Genomic DNA, 12,129 nt, shown 5'->3' on the forward strand with positions numbered 1-12,129 from the left:
ATGTGCTTTTGTTCCTGGGACCTTTTAATTTCCTACTCCTCCCTTCTGTGGATTTAATATTTACTTCCTCCTTGTATTGTCTTTGTGTATGATCCAGGTGTTGCCAGCCAACAGTCTAATCCTAGTGATTTCTTGATGGGCTGGGTAGAAAATACCCAGCAAGAGGCAGCTAAGTGAAGTAATTAGAACATGCTGCTCACGGCCACTGCTGGTCTTATATTTAAAGTACGCTTGTTGCTCCAGGGCTAGCTAAAGCGCATTGCTAGCAATTATGGGAATGATTCATCGGTTCTGGCAGCCACTGCTTTTTGGACACTTCCCAGCAAAGCTTTCAGATAAAATGAGCATAGCCCCTGTCGCTTGTCTTGCTGCTCCCAGATGGTTCGATTCGGGTCCCAACTGGAGACTTCTAACGTGCCGCACAGCATTGTCATGTGGACCACGCAGAGCCCGCAATATAAATGGGCTAAAAGCATTCTAATGGAAGAGCGATTTATAAAGGGATGTGGGCATATCTATCAAAGGTTTGGAAGGGCACGAGCCAACTCCTTATGTTCCAACTCCAGAATTTTGTCTCAGGTCAGCATGGGTGAGGATTCAGAAAAGATGAAGCTGTCTATGTCCTTCAAGAGGTGGTGTGGCCAGCCTCCATCAGTGATCCCAGGAGTATTTTTCAAAAATGACATTGGTATTTCTAGAGGTGATAAACTATAACAGTGGTTCCCAAAGTGGGCAGTACCATCCCCTGGGGGGCGGTGGAGAGGGGCTGTGGCTCAGTGGTAGAGCATCTGCTTGGCATGCAGAAGGTCCCAGGTTCAATCCCCAACATCTCTAGTTAAAGCGACTAGGCAAGTAGGTGATATGAAAGACCTCTGCCTGAGACCCTGGATAACTGCTGCCGGCCTGAGTAGACAATACTGACTTTGATGGACCGAGGGTCCGATTCAGTATAAGGCAGCTTCATGTGCTTCATGTGTTCTTAGGGGGGCAGTAAGAGGCAAGAGGGCAGCAAGGGGGCGGTAGAGGTGGGGCCCTTCAACGGTGTTGTTCACTAATTTACAATAGATCAAGCTATGGCACCCTGCTGGCAAATTTGGTGGAAACTATCTGAATTTTTTTCTAGACTTTGAAGAGCTGGTACCACTGGATCAAGTTCATCAATTTTGCGAATAAATTTCAACTAAAAAGTTTTAATTTGATTTTGAATAGATGTGCAATTAATCGTTACTGTTTTGAAATGTTATTGTTATTATCTTCTTCAGTGAGTCATGCAAACCCCTATTTTTAATAATGCTTTTTATAGGATAGGGTAGGGGGCGCTGGGGTTGTTTGTGGAACCAAGGGGGCGGTGGCCCAAAAGGTTTAGAAACCGCTTCTCTAGACCTTCTTACTCTTCTATAATTTGAGAGGATCATAGAGCTTTGCCAGATTAACCCGTGCATGTTCATCACTTGATGGCTGCTTTGCAAAGAAGGGATTGGCACGTGTGAATGGGATATCACAGATCAAAACACCACAACTCGAACTTCGTATGGCCTTGAACGCAATGCTTTTCATTCGGTTCAGTTCACATATGCAGCTGCCATGCTTGGTAAATAGGGTTGCCAACTGCCAGGTAGTAGCAGATCTCCTGCTAATTCAACTGATATCCAGGCGATAGAGATCAGACCACCTGGAGAAAAATGGCATTGAAGTCCCTTCCCTTCCCCAAACCCCGCTCTCCTTAGGCTCCACCCCAAAAATCTCCCGTAGGTGGTGAAGAGGTACCTGGCAACCCTATTGGTAAACCAAGTGAACACGAGGTGAGAAATTGGAATATCCAAGCATGCAGACACACCCTTTTAGGGATGTTTAGAAGCTGACCTTTAAGAGACGTATACCCACTTTCTCAGCATAATTATAATACTCTCCCAAGAGCAGCAAGAACATGTTTGCGTAGCAGGAATATCTGCCCAGCAATAATTCGTGTGAATAAATCATTTACTCTTCCTTATGATACAAGAACATTTATAACTAAGGTAACAATAGCGTCCGCTCCCTATTGCCTTTTCCAACGTTAAACATACATTGCAACAACATATTTTGTCTTTTAGCCTGAATTGCAGCAATGCAATCTCAGAAACAAGTTAGTTGTGATGGTGGGATTGCCAAACTCTGCCAGGAGGCTGGCAACTGTATTTCAGAAACTTCACATGAATTACACATGAAGCTGCCTTATACTGAACCAGACCCTTGGTCCATCAAAGTTAGTATTGTCTACTCAGACCCGCAGCGGCTCTCCAGGGTCTCAAGCAGGGGTCTTTCACATCACCTATTTGCCTAGTCTCTTTAACTGGAGATGCCGGGGATTGAACCTGGGACCTTCTGCATGCCAAGCAGATGCTCTACCACTGAGCCACGGCCCCTCTCCATGGCTCTCCAGGGTCTCAGGTAGGGGTCTTTCACATCACCTACTTGCTTCATTCCTTTAACTGGAGATGCCGGGGATTGAAACTGGGACCTTCTGCATGCCAAGCAGATGCTCTACCACTGAGGCACGGCCCCTCTCCGCCGCCCCCCAGGGGATGGTACTGCCCACTTCGTAACCTGTGGGAGGTTTTTGGGGCAGAGCGTGAGGAGGGCGGGGTTTGGGGAGGGGAGGGACTTCAATGCCATAGAGTCCAATTGCCAAAGTGGCCCTTTTCTCCAGGTGATCTGATCTCTATCGTCTGGAGATCAGTTGTCATAGCAGGAGATCTCCAGCTAGTACCTGGAGGTTGGCAACCCTACCTGCGCCCTAGAGGCTCTCCACGCACATCCAACCGCACGTCACCATGCGTTGAGCAAGTGCAATGTACCTGCATGTTTGACGCAGCTTCGCCTAACCCAGTAGTTCATAGAACAGTTCCTACTATAAAGCTAAGTATCAAGACTTTAAAGGCTCCAGCATCTCCCTGTCCTGGCACAGAAACCAGAGTCAGAGTGACCTTAAATTCCTTTGTTCAGGAAGTTACTTTTGGCAGCAAACCTCCCATCAGGAAGACTGAGCTTCCCAAAACACGCGGAGACTCTGAATAGTCCACAGATAGGGTTGCCAGGTCCCTCTTCACCACCGGCGGGAGGTTTCTGGGGCGGAGCCAGAGGAGGGCGGGGTTTGGGGAGGGACTTCAGTGCCATAGAGTCCAATTGCCAAAGCGGGCATTTTCGCCAGGTGAACTGATCTCTATTGGCTGGAGACCAGTTGTAATAGCGGGAGATCTCCAGCTAGTACCTGGAGGTTAGAAAAGATCCACAACAGCACTCACAACTATGTTGTTATTTCTTCTCTATATATATAACAGGCTGGATGGTAAACAGTGATGGCGAAGCCACAACGAGGAAGTGGACAATATACATTGACTTACCTGGCTTACAGGATGCTTATATTCTTCAATTGAATTTCTGTCTGTGCTGGATTCCTTTGATAATTTGTATCTTATTGTACCCTTGTATTTATGTATATATATTCACTTTTTTGCACCCTTTTCACTTTATAAATCCTTACTTTATTATTATAGTAGTGAGTGCTGTTGTGGATCTTTTCTATTACCATTGCAGCACTGAGCCTCGTTTGTCTCCAGGTACCTGGAGGTTGGCAACCCTATCCACAGAGCTATGCATTGCTCAAAGTACCTCAATGATCAGAGATGGCGGGCAAATGTTCTTGAACATCAGGTTGCTGACCTGGATCTGCCTTTCCCTGCAATGCACTGTTACAGAGAGCCAGTGTGGTGTAGTGGTTAAGAGCGGTGGTTTGGAGCGGTGGACTCGGATCTGGAGAACCGGGTTCGATTCCCCACTCCTCCCCGTGAGCGGCGGAGGCTAATCTGGGGAACTGGATTTGTTTCCCCACTCCTACACACGAAGCCAGCTGGGTGACCTTGGGCTAGTCACAGCTTCCTCAGCCCCACCCATCTCACAGGGTGTCTGTTATGGGGAAGGGAAGGTGATTATAGGCCGGTTTGATTTTTAAATTCGTGAGCCTATTTTGTCTTTTCTATTTAAAGGAGAAAGTGAAAGAGGGCTGCAAAAACCCTTTGCCCTTTAAACCCCCTGCATTTCGAACGTTTCTCATCTGAGCTTATTACTAGCAGTATAGAGACAGGTTAGGTCATGAGGAAAATGTATGAGGCGAAGGATGGGACGTGGATTGCTCGCCTCCAAGTGGGCTTATATGCAAAATACCACAACGTGCTGCAAACAGTTACTGCAAAGGTAAACATACAACACTGAGGCTCTCAACTAAATAATGTATTATTACTTACTTAATTCAAAAACACCATAAATTATAGTATTTCAAATATTTGTTGTGTATTCTTTTATGCTATTTACTCCAATAAAGGTAAAGGTCCCCTGTGCGAGCACCGGGTCATTCCTGACCCATGGGGTGACGTCGCATCCCGACGTTTACTAGGCAGACTTTGTTTGCGGGGTGGTTTGCCAGTGCAAACAGTGCAAACCTGCGTTTTGAATTAATGTCATTTATTAGAGTAAACGGCATAGAATACACAACAAATATCTGAAATAGTATAATTCATGGTGTTTTTGAATGAAGTAAGTAATCATACATTAGTGTTGTATGTTGACCTTAGCACCTCCAGGTGGGGCCTGGAGCTCTGGAACGGGGAGCTAAACAAAACCACTCCTAATTTTATACACTTCGGCTCCATCTGCAGGTTTAATTTTTAACTGGGATTGTTGTAAATTTAGAACTTATGGCTAATTTTATCTTTGATTATACCGATGTCTTTTAAACGGTGTTACCTGCTCTGAGCCTGGCTTTGGCCGGGGTAATAGGTAGTCCCCTGTGCAAGCACCGGGTCATTCCTGACCCACGGGGTGACGTCACATCCCGACGTTTCCTAGGCAGGCTTTGTTTGCGGGGTGGTTTGCCAGTGCCTTCCCCAGTCATCTTCCCTTTACCCCCAGCAAGCCGGGTCCTCATTTGACCGACCTCGGATGGATGGGAGGCTGTCGACCTCGAGCCGGCGACCTGAACCCGACTCCCGTCGGGATCGAACTCAGGTCCTGAGCAGAGCTTGGGGCTGCGGTACTGCAGCTGACCACTCCGCGCCACAGGGCCAGGTTATAAATCGGGGGAAAATAAATAAAATAAAATAAAATAAATGCTGCGGGCAAACCCAAATGTCTCCCTCATCCCCTGCCCGTGTGGCCAGGGGGGACCCGGCAACCCTGGTCTCCCCCCGCCACATCAAGCTTTGTCCTTCAGTGTTATAAGGGAAGCAGGTGTTGTGTTCATCGCCTCACAGGTGTGTCGTCAGGAGAGGCAATTTGCCTCAGGGAAGGGGTCGATTCTCTCCTCGTTAGGCAGTTTTCCCGCTAAAACTCTCCTTGTCGACGCCAGCTTGCCCAGGGTTCTCTGCAAGCAGAAATTGTAAAAGCCCTTGCTCTTCAATGGCTTTAAATTGTAAAAGCCCTTGCTTTTAAATGGCTTTAAATTGTAAAAGCCCTTGCTTTTAAATGGCTTTAAATTGTAAAAGCCCTTGCTTTTAAATGGCTTTAAATTGTAAAAGCCCTTGCTCTTAAATGGCTTTAAATCACTGGTTCCCAACCGGGGGTCCATGGACCCCCAGGGGTCCGCGAGAACTAAATTAAGGTCCGCGAAACAAAGTTATAAACCCATAATAAATTAATATTTTCAATTAAAAGTTCTCTATTATAAAAATATATATTCAAATATTATTCTAAGTTTAATGTTTAACTAACAGTTATGATTAAAGTTTATTTTCAAATTCTCGGAATTTTTATTTTGAACCTTGGGGTCCCTGCACCAAACAAAAAAGTCCTAGTGTTCCCTGGTCAAAAAAAGGTTGGGAACCACTGCTTTAAATTGTAAACGCCCTTGCTCTTAAATGAATGGCTACCCCCTTGGTCTCGTTGCTGACACAATAAATAGGGTCACCAGGTCCCTCTTCACCCTCAGCGGGCGGTTTTGGGGGCAGAGCCTGAGGGGGGCGGGGTTGGATGAGGGGAGGGACTCCAATGCCATAGAGTCCAATGGCCCAAGCGGCCGTTTTCTCCAGGTGAACCGATCTCTGTCGGCTGGAGATCAGTTGTAATCGCAGGAGATCACCGGCTATTACCTGGAGGTTGGAAGAAAAATAGACCCCACTGTACTAGAATCAGGGAGATTAGGAAATCAGTACAGGAGCGAAAAACATATAGTGCAAAAATAGATTTATCTGTTGAGAGATTGTGAATATATGAAACTGTAAGAATATCCATTGAAGGACTGATGAAGAATTACTAATTAAGAATTTGAAACGGCCGTATCCTCATGGTGAACTTGGCTTCTTCTATACAAGACTACATGGAAATATTGCCTGATGATGATGGGTGTACTCTATTAGAGACATTTTATAATCCTTTTTGAAATTTCCTCTATATTCAAATTTGTTACCTGTATGGTATACCTTGTTGTCACATTGTAGGTCTCATATTTTTGTTGTATATATGTATGTTTTAATATCGTTCGTTTAGATAAGTAGCACAGATAAATCTATTTTTGCACCATATATGTTTTTCGCTCCTGTACTGATTACCTGGAGGTTGGCAACCCTAACAATAAAGCATATTCGGACATTATGAGGGACTGGTCCAACAGCTTGCCCTTCTCCATAGGGCGGAGCTATGGGTAGGGTTGCCAACCTCCAGGTACTAGCTGGAGATCTCCTGCTATGACAACTGATCTCCAGCCGATAGAGATCGGTTCACCTGGAGAACATGGCCACTTTGGCAATTGGACTCTATAGCATTGAAGTCCCTCCCCAACCCCGCCCTCCTCAGGCTCCGCCCCCAAAACCTCCCGCCAGTGGTGAAGAGAGGCTTGGCAACCCTAGCTATGAAGACCAGTGAAAACTGGCATTGGCTACCGGTGCTTATAATGTCTTTACTGGTGGAACCAGCTAATTTCTTCCCTCCCTCCCATGACCGCTGCATAGGGTTGCCACATCTTTGCAACCTGTGGGAGGTTTTCAGGGTGGAGCCTGAGGAGGGCAGGGTTTGGGATGGGGAGGGACTTCAACGCCATAGAGTCCAATTGCCAAAGCGACCATTTTCTCCAGGTGAACTGATCTCTATCAGCTGGAGATCAATTGAGCAGATCCCCAGCCATGGCCTTGAGGTTGGGAACTAGGATTGCCAGGTTCCTCTTTGCCACTGGTGGGAGGTTTTCGGGGCGAAGCCTGAGGTGGGCGGGGTTTGGGGAGGGACGGGACTTCAATGCCATAGAGTCCAATGGCCAAAGCGGCTGTTTTCTCCAGGGGTGCTGATCTCTATCGGCTGGAGATCAGTTATAATAGCAGGAGATCTCCAGCTAGTACCTGGAGGTTGATACAAACAATAAATCTATGCTGTATTAACCGCTGTATAACAACAGTACCTGGAGGTTGGCAACCCTATTGGGAACCCTATCCCTGTAATTTATTCAACACTGATATTTGGGGCATTGGAAGTGAAAATAAAGTTAAAATGAAAGTAGCTTAGGTATTTCAGACCTGCTCAAGCAGGAAGCTGAATACAAAAGGCTGGGGCCAGCCTGCCGCCGAAGTAAACATTGCTTTAGAAGCGGTCAGGCCATAAATCTCCTGGCGTGGAGAATGTAGTTTGGAGAGAAAAAACCTCACACGGAAACAAGTTGCATCCCTATTTCTGCTGTGATCAGCAGTTCCATCATGTTAGCTATAATAGGCAGGTTCCCTCATACTAGGCTTTTCTACATGACCAACAATAGCAGAACGAGAAAATGCAGCATTCACACAAAAGCTGAATGGGTTCCATGGCACAGCTCTCAGCGCACACACTGCTTTGACATTTTTACTATTTATTTAGATATTTATACCCTGCTTTTCTCCCCCTCCGTTTTATCCCCGCAGCAACAACCCTGCGAGGTAGGTTAGGCAGAGGTAACGGCCGCTTTGAGCAGGGGCATTCGCCACCGAGACCAGTGTAGACTTACTGGTAGGGTTGATAAAAAGGATACAACAGCGAGAAGATGGAGAGGGGCTGTGGCTCGGTGGTAGAGCAGCTGCTTGGCATGCAGAAGGTCCCAGGTTCAATCCCCAGCATCTCCAGTTAAAGGGACTAGGCAGGTAGGTGATGCGAAAGACCTCTGCCTGAGCCCCTGGAGAGCCGCTGCCAGTCTGAGTAGACAATACTGCCTTTGATGGACCAAAGGTCTGATTCAGTAACGTTGTGCCTGAGTAATCATACCTGCATCACATTCAGACATACACACAAGCTACACGCATAAGCTGCTTACAAGCAAAACCACAGAAGCCGCTTCCCAGTGGCCCCCTTTCCTTTAGCACCAAGCACGTAGGCACACACACCTTCCAAAGGCTGGAAACTTTCCTCTCACATAAGGTTACGCTCCGACAGCCTCCCTCCCACCTATCCCTCCTTTTTTTTTTTTAATAAATTTTTATTGATTTTTAAAAAAATAATAATAAATTTAACATTGATTTAACCACGATTATAATAACAATCATTAGTAAGTATCTTGGTAATGTTGTTAAAAATACATAGTAATGAATTAAACAATGACTTCCCCATCACCTCCCTCTGCTTCAAAATAGATTAGTACATTTCTTTCGTTTATTATATTGACCCTAATATTAAACAAAAGCCATCAAGAACTAATCATCAAAAAATACATAATGGGTCAATTCAATGTATAGACTTCTATGTTCCCAGAATGTAATTCTTGTTCACAATAATTTCTTCATACCTCCCATTCTCCCCTGAACTGTTCGTTATCACTTTGGTTTATCAAAGCCGTTAATTTTGCCATCTCCACTAAATCAAACATTTTCAATATCCAATCACGTTTGTCTGGAATATCCGTTGTTTTCCATTTAGCTGCATATAACAGTCTTGCAGCCGTGGTTGCATAAATCAAAAAAGTTCTGAGTTGAAATGGTATCTGGTATTATACTAAGTAGCATCATCTCTGGTGACTTAGGTATATTCTTCTGCAATATCAATCTAATTTCATAGTAAATCACGTCCCAAAAATCTCTAGCTTTGTCACAAGTCCACCACATATGATGAAATGAGCCGATCTCTATGTTGCATTTCCAACATGATAGTTTCGCTTCACCCTGCAAGGGAACGCTCTGAACTGCTCAATAAGACAGGCTTCATTCATTAACGCAGCAAGGCTTTAAATACTCTCAAGCACCATAAACGCTAAGGATTGTTTCATGCGCTGCAGAAGCTAATGACAAGCTAAAATCGGATGTTAAGAAAATGTATCGTCGTTGTATTGGAATGTCAAACGTCTATAAAATCGCTCGCATTTGCCCTGCCTCGAGGTGACAGGATTGCAGAGCTGTTTGTCTGTATCCTGGCTCACCTAGTTATGACTTCTTGGCCAATAAAGCAAGCTATAATCAAACCAACCTCCTGCCCTCATTGGACTCTATGAGAATGGATGAGGACATCAGTATAAGAAGAAGAGTTGGTTTTTATGTGCCGACTTTCTCTACCACTTAAGGCAGAATCAAACCGGATTACCATCACCTTCCCTTCCCCTCCCTACAACAGACACCCTGTGAGGTAGGTGGGGCTGAGAGAGCTGTGACTAGCCCAAGGCCACCCAGTTGGCTTCACGTGTAGGCGTGGGGAAACAAATCCAGTTCCCCAGATCAGCCTCCGCCGCTCATGCGGAGGAGTGGGGAATCAAGCCTGGTTCCCCAGATCAGACTCCACCGCTCCAAACCACTGCTTTTAACCACTACACCACACCATAAGGCAGCTTCATGCGTCCCCAGCTCCCCGCAACATGTCAGACCACACGCGACTTATTCTAATAAACAACCACGTTTGGTTCAGTCCCTGGTTCTATATGTCAATTGAATGTTACTTAGTAGGTAGAGAGGTAAAGATAGTCCCCTGTGTAAGCACCAGGTCATTACTGACCCATGGGGTGACGTCACATCACGACGTTTACTAGGCAGACTGTGTTCGTGGGGTGGTTTGCCACTGCCCCAGTCGTCTACACTTATATAGTCAATAGGTCTATTTGTCTATTTATATAAGCAATACAAAAAAGCTGCTAGCCTGCCAAAGTTTTACTAGGCCACTTTCTCACATGGCGACGTTGACATTGACATGACATTAACAGTCTGAAACAATCCTTAGCGTTTATGGTGCTTGAGAGTATTTAAAGCATGTCACAGATACAACTGTGCTGTAGTTGTCACCACAAAACACTGTAAAGTAGGCCGATATTATTGTTTCTGAACTGTAGATTGTGGAGGGGAAGGAGACCGAAGAATTGGGTTTACCCAAAGCCAGTTTATCAGTTCCTTTCAGAGGACAAATTCAGTCGTGGAACGTCTCAGTTCATGCACTCAACTCTTCCTCAATTTTACAAATGTACCTCCAGGTCACCTGCCAGGGGTGATTTATAACTGGTTTAAAACAAACCAACAAACCTTTATGTAAAAGAAAGTGAGAGAAAAACTGTTTAATGTGTGCTAATAATATTACTATATGTTCCGGAGAGAAATGTAACTTCCTACCACATCCCACTTCCTCTTGCTTATACCTCTCATGTGCTAACTAGAGGCTTTGATAGGAAGGGAGAAAAATACTAACATGTAGCTAACCCATAGGGAGGAAAGGTGGCATGGTATAGCCCGATCCCGTCAGATCTCAGAAACTAAGCCGGATGGGAGACAATGGCAAACCATCTCTGCTTCTCATTTGCCTTGAAAGTCCCTTGCTGGGGTCACTGTAAGTCTAGGGTTGCCAACCTCCAGGTAATAGCTGGAGATCTCCTGCTATTACAACTGATCTCCAGCTGATAAGAGATCAGTTCACCTGGAGAAAATGGCCACTTTGACAATTGGACTCTATGGCATTGAAGTCCCTCCCCAAACCCCGCCCTCCTCAGACTCTGCCCCCAAAACCTCCTGCTGGTGGGGAAGAAGGACTTGGCAACCCTACTGTAAGTCAGGTGCATTAAACCAGTTCACACAGCCAGCTTCTAAACCACCTACCTCTGCTTCTCACTTGCCTTGGGAGCCCCTTCCTGAGGTCACCATAAGTCACCTGCGACTTGACCGTACTTTTACACACACACACACACACACACACACACACACACACACACACCTAACCTGATCAGTTTGGCCTACCTTCCAGGGAAATTGTAAGGAGTGCAACAAAGTAATGCATGTGAAGTGCTTTGAACATTGACAGTGCTTTCCAAATACCAAATAAAGAAATGCTGCTTTTAGAACGGCACAAAATAAGAATAATACACAGGAGCATATCAATAAGTGATTTAATAAATCCACAGTAAAGCAACACATCTGTTTCATTAAAACAATATATAGTAAATAATTACAATTAAAAAAACCTCCAAGGACAGTACAGATCTACCCCAGTTTCTAACTTGTACATTGTAAACCCCAACTTAATGAAATATCCATTATGAATATCCATTGTGTGCAAAAATATCTGACTTCCAGAAAGTTTGTATAGAAGGGATACACAAATTTATTTTCTCACAAACTTAATATGGCTTTGTGTTAAATTGTTGTGTAGGAAAATAAACCAACAGATTTCGAAAAAGATACCGGCTCTTCATCTCTGAGCTGGAAATGCAAGCATTCTGGTAGGATTTCCACTTGGCTTTGGAAGAAAATATAACATAGTGCACTTTACTGAAATTAACACTGAAATTTTATCTTGGGGTGGGTAAGAGGAGAGAAGTATTGGCTAGCTCCAATTACAACCTACATCATAAATCCAGCAAACGAGCATTTTAGAAGTTTTAACCAAGGTACCACTTCCCACCATGTTCTGAGTAATTCAATTTTTCCATCAGAGGGATCATTGGAAAAAAACGATAAAAGATAATAAATCTTTCCACAAGGTAACTGGATAGTTGTTTCAAATTATAGCGCTCTGAATAAAATATCTACATAGCCTTAATACAATGACTATTGTAAAATTTATTTTTAAAGACTGGTCTTCATCAGGGGATAAATATTGGTCTTCAACATTACAGTAAACAAACATGAAAGAACTGGATATTGATTTATTGTATGATCTTAATTATCCCACTAGTCAAAATCT

Source organism: Euleptes europaea, chromosome 20, assembly GCF_029931775.1.
Source record: "Euleptes europaea isolate rEulEur1 chromosome 20, rEulEur1.hap1, whole genome shotgun sequence".
NCBI lineage: Eukaryota > Metazoa > Chordata > Lepidosauria > Squamata > Sphaerodactylidae > Euleptes > Euleptes europaea.